At 43.8% G+C, this 10,621-nt stretch overlaps 2 long non-coding RNA genes across 2 annotated transcripts; one reads left to right on the top strand and one right to left on the bottom strand.

Annotated features, from left to right (window-relative positions):
- Window positions 1–2,661: 2,661 nt before the first annotated feature.
- Window positions 2,662–6,327, bottom strand: LOC309844033. The gene is made up of 2 exons (XR_014300454.1): window positions 6,249–6,327; window positions 2,662–6,008 (listed from the first exon to the last, which is right to left on the bottom strand). It is a non-coding gene; the product is annotated as an uncharacterized lncRNA (long non-coding RNA).
- Window positions 6,328–6,980: 653 nt separating this feature from the next.
- LOC309844031 lies at window positions 6,981–8,245 on the top strand. The gene is made up of 2 exons (XR_014300452.1): window positions 6,981–7,065; window positions 7,434–8,245. It is a non-coding gene; the product is annotated as an uncharacterized lncRNA (long non-coding RNA).
- The last annotated feature ends 2,376 nt before the right edge of the window (window positions 8,246–10,621 follow it).

Genomic DNA, 10,621 nt, shown 5'->3' with positions numbered 1-10,621 from the left:
CAAACACTAAAACATCGGAACAATAGGGAAGTTTTCTGTTTCCTTTAACCCTTTATCTCCATTCCAAATACTAAGCAAAATAGCCAGATTTTGAGAGGTAATTAAGTCCTTAACATATCCTGTTTTATTTTAGAATTTTTTCAACTTTTTTCTTTTTTTTTTTAATTTGGAGCCTCAAAAGTACTCTTAATTATTGCCTTGGAATTATTTCATTTCTGATCTCATTTTCTCTGTCTTTCTCTCCCTCCTGCGCTTTGGGCTTTTAAACTTTTGGATAATGATAGGTCCCTCGGAGGATCTGATGAATATTATAAACTCCGTCTCCATTAAAATATACTAGGAATCCTTTCGTGTACTGAAGCTCACTCCTGACGACACGTTAGGAACACTTTGGCTGTGTCACTGTCCTTTCTCCTCTGCGCACCTAGATGCGTAGTAGTAGACGAAATAATGTCAGCTTTATGGCGAATGTTCTTGGGAACTGACTTGACATCCGTGCTTTTTTGAAGGTCTTCTGTAGTACGGCTCTGGACTGCATTTTACATACATATTCACGCTGTCATGAAATACAGTTTGGGGGCAAAGACTAGGATAAAGCCTTTTCCTTTTTCCATATTTCTTTTCTCTTCTTTTTTTTTTTTTTTTTTAATTTAGTTGAGACAGAGAGAGAGAGCATACACTGGGAGAGGGTCACAGAGAGGGAGAAGCAGACTCCCTGCGAGACCCCATCCTGGGACCTGAGCAGAAGGCAGACACTTCACTGATTGAGCCACCCAGGCACCTCTCTTTTTCCATATTTCTAATGCAGTTTACTGAATTTGTGAAACTGGCACTTTACGTTGGACAATCTGGCAGTGTACTACCTAAATAGTATTTTCCCAATCTCTCCTATATACCCTTTAAAACTTTCATATTCACTTATTTATTAACTATTTTAGCTACTAAATTCTCTAATATCTTTTTTTTTCATTATACATAGCATACTGAATTCTCATCTACAATTTATTATAGAAATTTTTCATGATGTGTTTTTAGTAACACATCATTTATTTAGAAATCTCTTGGTCATTAGAGACCTAATAGTGGAAATCTCTAAGTGCCGTGACGTGCGCGTGGCGTCTGTGCTTACTCACTACGAGCTGCTCCTCTGCCACACTACAGGACTTGGATAGATAGTTACTGAATGAATGAGTGAATTTTAAAAAATCATAGTTATAAGTAGGCAGAATATTACAATTGCCATTGAATAGAAGTTGTTTACACAAGTTCCTAGTAAACTTCAGTGTCCCCGAATATACCCTTTACCCTTGCAAGGAAGTCAAACAGATGATTGAAACGCCCACAACATCTTGCACAAAATTTCATCACTAAAGCTGTAGAATTTATTCTCTCAGGCCAATACATGCCTCTTGGGGGATATTTATTCCTTGTAACACAATTGTAACATGCTTATAGTCCTTTTTTTTTTTTAAATCTTTATTTATTTATTTGACAGAGATCACAAGTAGGCAGAGAGGCAGGCAGAGAGAGAGGAGGAAGCAGGGTCCCCACCGAGCAGATAGCCCGATGCGGGCTCGATCCCAGGACCCCGAGATCATGACCTGAGCCGAAGGCAGAGGCTTTAACCCACTGAGCCACGCAGGCGCCCCACATGCTTGAAGTCAGGTCATATTTATGTTTTGGTTCATTTCAGAGATAGAGTTTGGTGATTCATCAGTTGCGTGGAACACCCTGTGCTCCTCACATCACGTGCCCTTCCTGATGCCCGTCCCCCAGTCACTCTCCCTCCCACCTCCCCTCTAGCAACCCGCAGTTTGTTTCCTGGAGCTGTGTCTCTTATGGTTTGCCTCCCTCTTCAGTTTCATCTTACTTTATTTTTCCTTCCCAAAGCATATTTTTTAAATGTATTTATTTGGGAGAGAGAGAGTGTGTATGCTCTGGGGGGCGGGGCAGAGGAGAAAGGGGATCCCAAGCATCCGCCCCACTCATTGTGGAACTCAACATGGGGCTTCTCATGACCCTGATCAGGACCTGACCTCAAGTCAAGTGGGGGTCACTTAACCAGCTGAGCCACCCAGATGCTCCAAGCCAAATCACATTTAAAAAATTATGTACGGATTGATTGTAATTTGTAAACTTGGGAAAAGTTGAAGAAGCCATAACCACGAAGGCCTCAAGCCCTGAGACTGAGGAGCCGACCTAGAGCGAGAGACGGATTCGTACTGAGGGCCTCACCCACGCCGGTGAGGCGGCGTGCAGATTGTATGCGTGATTGTCGTCTTTAGAAACATGGAGGTGTTTGGGGGCATCTTGCTGGCTCAGTTGGATAAATGTCCAACTCTCAACTCCCTCTCAGGTCATGAGCTCAGGGTTGTGAGATCAAGCCCCAAGCCAGGCTCTGTGCTGGGCATGGACCTGCTTGAGATTTCCTCTCTCCCGTTGTCCTCCTCCTGCCCACACTCACTTGCTTAAAAAAAAAAAAAGTGTTTAAATAAATGATTTCTTTTAAATAGTTAAAATTACATTAGATTTTACCAAAATTTCAAACTAGGGTAAATTATTATTACAATGACTACTATAACTTTAAGCTAAAAGGAGATATGAAATGAATTTAAATGGATATTTGAATGAAATTTTGGCATGTAAACACGAATGCATAAATTTAGATTATTGTAAATTTATTATATTAGGGATGGAGGCTCAGATGAGTACAACAGCGTGGTGAAGAACATGGAGACCAAACTCCGTCACTATGCTAGTGTGACCACTGATACAATCACTATGTGAGCTTGAGTCCTTTGGGAGAAGGAAAGATAACAATGACTTGCCTGAGGGAGTGAGGAAAAGCCAGGATGAGATACATTTGAACCGGCACCCGATGATGGTGGAAGATTGCCAAGAGAAGGAGGTGGGGTAGGGCATTCAGGGCGCCATGTTCTGGAAGCGTGCCGTGTGTTGAGAGAAGGAGGAGGTCAGCGCGCTTGGCTCCAAACCGTGGAGAAGGGAGGAAAAGAAGAGTAGAGAAATGAGTCGCACCTCCGTTACAAGAGACATATGTTCTGTGTGCAAGATTTTGAGCTTTATAGCATAGGTAATGATAAGGGAAGGTCTTAGGAGGGAAAATGAAATGGTCTAATTTGTTCCAGGTAAGAAATATTGATAGTTGGGAGCAGCATGTGGATAGATGCCCAAAGAAGGAGGGATCCACAGAAGGAAGCCGGAAGAAAGGACGCTCCAACTGGACGACTTTAAGAAACTGAACTAAGGCAATGGAAGAGGAAAACAGAAATGACCTTCCTGCGACATCGGTGAAAACGAATCAACAGGCCCTGGGGAATGACTGAGCATAGATGGCCAGTAAAGGGAGTATGTTCAAGGACTTTTAAAATTTGAGCTTCAGCAAAGACAGAATGTGACAATGGTCATTAAATCTAGAATGCTGGGGAAGGATTAACAAGATAAGTGAGTAGCTCGTCTTTGGACATGTTGGTGTGAGATGATCCTGGAGTATTAGTTTGATATTTCCAAAGCCAAGTTCTCCCCCTTCTCTTTCTGTTTCTTCAACATAAACGTGATAGTTGAAGACATAACATTGACTGGGACCACCCGGAGAGAGTGTGATTGGAGGAGGCGGTGAAGGCGCCCCGTAAATTAGTGGCATTTGAGAGATGGTGAGAAGAAGACAGTAAAGGTGACAGAGAAAAGCTGATCATAAAAGTAGGGAAGCAACAAAAAGTCATCTTGGAAGGTAAATAGTATAGCAAATGCTGCAGAGGCTGAGGAGTAACACGGTGCTTTGATAAGAGCAGTTAAGTGTGAACATTTTTAATTATTCATTTATTCGATAAGAGTTTCCGGAGTTCTTCCATGTGCTTGGGCTTGGGACTCAAATGTCAACACTACATATCACAATGTACGTACATCACTGTGAAATAAGGAGACTTTTACACCATCAATAATTTAGCCCAAAAGTACTCCATTTAAGAGTAGACCATCCCGGTTATTAGGCATTCATTGCAGCCTTCTCCCTAACAAGAGTAACTCATTATATGGCATCTACGAATCAAAGACTTGAAGCCAGTGGGGATTTCGATCAAAATGGTTCCTAAGTACAGCTGACCTGGAGCGACAAGTCAGTAAAAGTCCTCCCAGTCATCCCGGCACACCCATGACCAAGGGCCAGCCACACGTCGTTATCTAACATTCTGGATACAATGAAGGGCATGTAAGTGAGATTTTTTACTTCTCAGTTAGAAACACAAACATTCCCTGCATTTCTAACTATTAACCTTTTTTTGGGCAGAGAGAGAGCGCACACACGTGTGAGCCACAGGGGAAAGGCCAGGGGGAGAGAGAACCTTCAGCAGGCTCCACGGCGGGCAGAGCCCAGCCGGGGCTTGACCACCTGACACTGGGATGATGACCTGACCCGAAACCAGAGTCAGAGGCGTAAGCGACTGAACCACCAGGCCCCCTTAACTGTTCATCTTTAAAATGAATGACCCGTCCCGCTGCGAGCGCTGTGGAAGTCTGGACCCAGATGGGTCCTTCACTGTCCACTGACAGCCACGTGGCTCCTCGACAAACGCATTAATTGCTTCAAATCCTTCACAGGCAAACCAGGAACTCCAATACCTGCCTTGCCGAGTTATGAATTAAGAGGAAACAAGCGAATATGAAAGAAATAATTAAGAGTTTGCCAGATGAAGTTTTGATAAATAACAATTATTAATCTAGGAAGGTGTCTAGCAAAATGTGTAACACATCGTAGCTCATGTCGTGGACACAATGTGTTCATGACTTTGGTGTCCTCGACAATCAAAGCATCAGTTAGTCATGTAAGTTTTGGAGCTATGTCATCTTTTTTTTACTTTTGACATGAGAGAGAACAATATCTAATTAACCAGATGATTGGCTGTTATCATTTACTACTTACTAAGTGTCCTTTCCTTGTACAGTTGAATAAGTTAGAGACGATAATGATTCTACGAACATTTTCTTAGCTGCTGCTTCTCTGAACTACAATAAATCTTGGAATGTCTTAGAGATCTTGGGTACTTATGAAAGCTTTCATTTATTTTGATAAAAAGGAAACTAAGAAATCTTTTCCTCTTATGGGTTAACGTCTGTGTTTTGATCATTGTCCCTGCTGCTCTTTCGTCAGTAAAAAAATGAAACTAATAATAATCATATTTAACAGTGAAGTGATCCAGGTCATTAACTGGTCACTAACCGCCTTTTTACTCAGGATTCTCAAATGCTAAGTGCCTGCAGCATATTTGGCTGACTTACTTACATTTCCTAAGCCTGTTGGCTGCTGATTTCCCCACTTATTTAACAACGTAGCTCCACGGCCAGCCTGGGCAGCTGCCCACCGCCCCGGGAGTGTTGTTTGCATGTGTGCGTTTCCTGGTACCTCGCGAACGTTAATGCTGGTCCACCGTACGTTTTGTCATGTTGGCTCCCTCCGTGCTCACATATTACCTCTTCTTTTAGTATGTAAGCTAAGCTTGACTGAATGGTTGTATAAGCAGGGAGCCTGTGTGTCCTGACGGGGTTCCGGAGAACGGAATGATACCAGAATTCTGAGCTGGACGTCATTTCTGGAACACAGTGTGTGGAGAACCTCGTGTGTTGATTCACAGTCACGTTATCTCTTTTCCTCTCAGCTGGTGTCTGTGCATCTGTCTCTGCTGGGAAGGTTTGCTGCACGTCCAACCTGACCGCACGCCTCCGGAGCTCCTGTTAGCTGAAGACGGCAGTCGGGGGGCGCAGCTGTCACCACACGCTCTGCCGAACGCTTTGGCCTGAGGAGGAACAGAAGTGCGCACGAGAAAATGAAACACTCCAGCGGCAACTGTCCCGATCTGGATCAGAAATGCAAAGTCGACCTTCAGAGCTTGAACCGATTGCAGATGGGAAGACCCTTTGCTGTTCATCAGCTCATACCAACGTCTACGCAATTAGATTCCAAAGTGTTCTGTCTTGGACGGGCTTCTGAGAGGGACCTGAGGAGGAATAAAAGAAACAGAATGAGTTGTTTTTCTTTTTGCAGTGAATGTTTCGTCACATGCACGGCACACTTAGAGACACTGAGTTTTAAGGAATGTACATTTGAAAATATCAAAACTAGACACTTTCACTCTGGTTTGGTTTCTTGAATACAGCAGCCTGACTAGCAAATCTCCTTCCTTAAGGTAAAAATGTGTGCTTCTTTGACAACAATGTTGATTTTTCTGTTGACTTACATTGTTCTCGTGATGAGTGCAGACCAAGTGTATAAGCTACAAATCTTCACACCGTGCATTTGCTGCGCTCTGATGGCAGAAAGTCATCTGAGCATTTCTTTTTAATGTGTGCACACTTCAAGTTCTTCTGAACTGTCACTTGCCAGCATCTCTCTGATTTTTTAAAACAAGCCTAGGTTTTGGTTTTAGGAGCTCCCCACTCTTTTCTCCAAGCAGTCCTTTTTGAAGTGCGGTCCCTGGACGCGCTGCCTCAGCTTCAACAGGAACCTATTCTGAATGCAAGTTCTCAGCCCCCAACTCCCCCGCCCTGCACTGGCTGGATCAGAAGCTCTGGGGAGGCCTCCGTGGCCAGCGTGTTAACAAGCTCTGCAGGGATTCTGACCCACACTCAGCTTTGAGAAGCCCCGCTCTGCTTGTCACTGCTTTGGACGCGTTTCACCGCTTCCGCAATAATGGTGAAGCTTGTGGGTCTTCTTGTCAGAATATTTTTAAATGTCCAAGACAAAACACACAGATTACTAACAAAGTAAGTCATGTTGAAATTCCATTATCCAAATATTAAAAACAAATTTGTGATACAATAATACATGTGCTTCTACTAACACATTTACCTAACAAGATTCATGGGTGAGTCTGATAACCATCATAGTTTTAAAATATTGCTGATCAAAAATGTTATTTCCAGAAATCTGCAATAATTACATGTGTTATGACTGTATCTATGATTTACAGCGGGGACAAAGTCATGGGTGTTGCTGATACTATGCAGTTTATTCCTCTAGCCGTAATGGAAGCAGACCCTGCATGTCAGCCAAAGGTAATGAAAGCACAAGTTTTCTGTGCATCTAAACTCATGGGTTCCCCTGAATTCTATCCACAATCCCCAAGAGAAAAGAAGACTTATAAGATGTGTGATCTGCCACCCACCTATAAAATGCTTATCTTGTCAAATGAGAAACGTGATACATTGTAAAACAACCTAGGAGACAGGATATGAATCAAACGTGTCCTGGAAGCCATGGAATAAATCATTCTCCCCCGGGGCACCTCGTGGTCTGACACCGGTGACAGTGAAAGGCATAGCTGAACTAATAGTTTACTGGAAATTGCCAACAGTGTACATATTTTCCTGCTTAATCATACAAAATCTTTGTATTCATTACAATTGAAAAATTTTTTCCACAGGCTCTCTGGAGATCTTTACTTGTCATTTTATGTATTAATTGACACCTCCTGAAATTCCTTGGAAACTCTTAGAAACTGAATGTGCAGCTCTTCATGTTGTCACTGCCAGCCCCCTTTGAGGAAATGCATGCTCAAAGGGCACACAGACAAGTCAAGGTCGCGGAGCACAGTTCGAGGCCCTGACTCCTGCTGAGCTCCACATCTCTGGTCCTGCATTCTGGCCTTGCTGACGCGGCTACAGAGGGGCAGGGAGCCATGGGACCTGGCCTGGCCACCACTTGAGACAGCCGAGCGGTGGTGTCCCTGGAATACAAAGAACAGATTTCTGTTCCAGCCTCTGATGACAGACGCTCAAACAGGAAATAATCAGAGGAAGAAAGGACAAACCTACTCTCATCAGGAGACAGAAGAGACAATAGACTTCCAGGAAAGGAACATGCCTCTGCTTTGTAGATGGGCCATGGAACGAAAGACTGTTTGCCAATCCCTTGTTTCAGAAGCTGGTGTTGAAAGTCTCCTCTTTGCTTCCAGCTTGTCTTATTTGACAGATTCTTCCCCTACACCCTGGTTTTAAGGACATTTTAAGGTCTTCTGAAGGGCTGCCTTACAACGTCTTCTCTACGTTCTTTTTATGGTTTGAATAATTTGATCTTGTTTTTAGTATCAATTACTGACACTGACTTCTAGTCTTAGCTTTATAATTCGAAAACTGTGACATTAACACAAATTTTCAAGGGCTCGGTTTTAGTATCTGAAGAAGAGATTTTTCCTAATGATTCAAATACAGCTTTTAATAAATAAAAGAAAAAGAAGGAATATTTATTGAGTGGCTGCCATGTGCCAAGCTCTCACAATAGAGAAGAAGCCGTATAATACAGGGAAGGGGTCAAGGTATCCCACTGGGCAGGTGGAGAAAAGGAAAAGATAGAGAAAGACACATCTGCAGGTGCTACAGCTGCTCAGGGAGCCACAGGGAAGCAAGGAGGCAGAGGACAGAGGAGGGCACTGGGCGAACCATGAGCACCTTAATGAGGTGGAAGGGTCTGCAAAGAATCAGTAGTAGCGGGAACCAACCCACCTGTTTTAGTTATGGCGAGTGCTGAGTTTTCTCCTTCAGCTTTTGCTATGGGCATAGAGACGTCCCTAGGCAGCTGCAGATAGAAAATTAAGAAAGTTGGACGACAGGACGAATCTGTCTAGTGTGGAACAGCACAGGCGGCATTTTTACAGGAAAAAGAGGAAGGACACCCGTGTTTTCTGCCAGTTTCTGTTTATCATACATAATGTCTGCATTTGGAGAGTTGAATAAAAGCAGAGAGGAGAAAAAGTGAAGCTTACGACTTTCCAGGGGACCCAAGGCAACTCCACTTCGCAAGTCAGAGGAAATGTTAGCCCCTTTCAGGACTGGCCTGTTCCTGACAGGACCTGGAGACCTAATATTTGATCAGTAGAGTTTTGGAATAGCAGTCGTAAAACCAGCTATTTTCATGGTTATTGCCAAGAATTATTGAATTGTGACGGATTGACAATAGCAGATAAACATGGGGTTGAAAAAGCATGAAACAGGGGCGCCTGGGTGGCTCAGTGGGTTAAGCCTCTGCCTTCGGCTCAGGTCATGATCCTGGGATCCTGGATCGAGCCCCACATCGGGCTCTCTGCTCAGCGGGGAGCCTGCTTCCTCCTCTCTCTCTGCCTGCCTCTCTGCCTCCTTGTGATCTCTGTCTCTCTGTCAAATAAATAAATAAAATCTTAAAAAAAAAAAAGGCATGAAATAGCTCTCTGTGAAAAACAAAAATGGTCTTAGCCATTTAGTAAGTACTTTTCGCTGGGGGCCAGGGAAGGGTTAGAGTAGAAGTGAGTTAGGAAACATATAATTCATTATCCAGACCAAGAAATGTTTATCTAAGAAAATAGTTCAGGCTCTTCCCTAACTGTGGAGCCTGCAGGAAGAGCATAAATTGAAGCCCATGTATCTGACATACCTCGAGGATTTAAAGGAAACCAGAGCAATAGTAAGTAGCTTTCTCTTCTATCTTGACAAACAAATATTCAAAATAACCCAAAATATTAGTTTCAAATTTAGATTTCTCAGGATTCTTGGAGTTTTGTGCAGGGACATGCTGGTGTTGGGTGAACCGGCCCCCGGCCGCAGAAAGCCTTTTCTGTCCGTCCTCAGCTTCTCCTTGCACTGGGGGAGCCTCCCATACACATCTGAGTTACCCCTTCAGCCTGCAGATATGAATCTATCCACTTCTCAGTGTAAACAATGATTCTACAGCAACTCCTTGAGACTGGGGCGGGCATGGAAGAGGCAAGGTCCATCATCAAAGAGAAATACAGCCAAAAGGCTTGTGTAGTTCCTGGGTGTGAGCATACGTGGTTGGGGCTGGAAGCCCTGGGGTGCCCAGGGCATGGTTAGAGGGGGAAGATTAAGCTTTAGGTAGACCTGTCTTCTTGGCTCAGATAACTCCTAATCACATGGAAAGAATAAGGCCAGAGTTGGGGTCACTAAAGTGCCAGGACAAGAACATGGTCCCTTTCTCATGGATCTGAGCCCAGTACTGCAAGTGCCAACCTGAAATGGACACCAAAACAACAAGCAATAAACCTAGATTCTTGAGGAAATTGAAATGTACCATTAGCTTAAATTTATGGAGCACATGTTGGAGTGTGAACTGCAGTCTGGAAAAGCGTCCTGGGTGTGTAGACCTGGATCAGGTGTTTTATAAGAAGAGCGCTTTGTATATCATGGGAGAGGAAGAGCCTTCTCATGCAGACCTTGCGTGAGTGAGTAACACTGACGGTAGGAGAGAGACAGCTGGACAAGCTTTTGGACACAAACTCAGAAGGAGAAACGTTGACTCTGGCTGAGCATGAAGAAAGAAAAGGTTAAAGTGACCTAAATGAACTCTAAGGAGAGAGAATCTTGAAGTTTGTGAGGAGACTGGATGTCCTCTGATGGCCATCACCGTCTGGACACAGACTTAGCCACAAGACGACGTTTGCACGACTCCTATTTCAGGAAAGGAAGCGTTATCTGGTCTGCAGGAAGAGTGGAGATTCTAGTTTTGTTGTTGTGCTTTGCTTGCTTCACTCTGGGGAGATGAGCACAGAGAACTTCTGCGGAAGCAGCGGGGGCTGTGAGTTGAATGTTTGTGTCCACCCCACTGGGACTGTATTTGAAGACA

Source organism: Mustela nivalis, assembly GCF_964662115.1.
Source record: "Mustela nivalis genome assembly, chromosome: 11".
Classification (NCBI taxonomy): Eukaryota; Metazoa; Chordata; class Mammalia; order Carnivora; family Mustelidae; genus Mustela; species Mustela nivalis.
The sequence above is the reverse complement of the archived record's forward strand: the minus strand, read 5'-3'. Positions and strand labels throughout refer to the sequence as shown.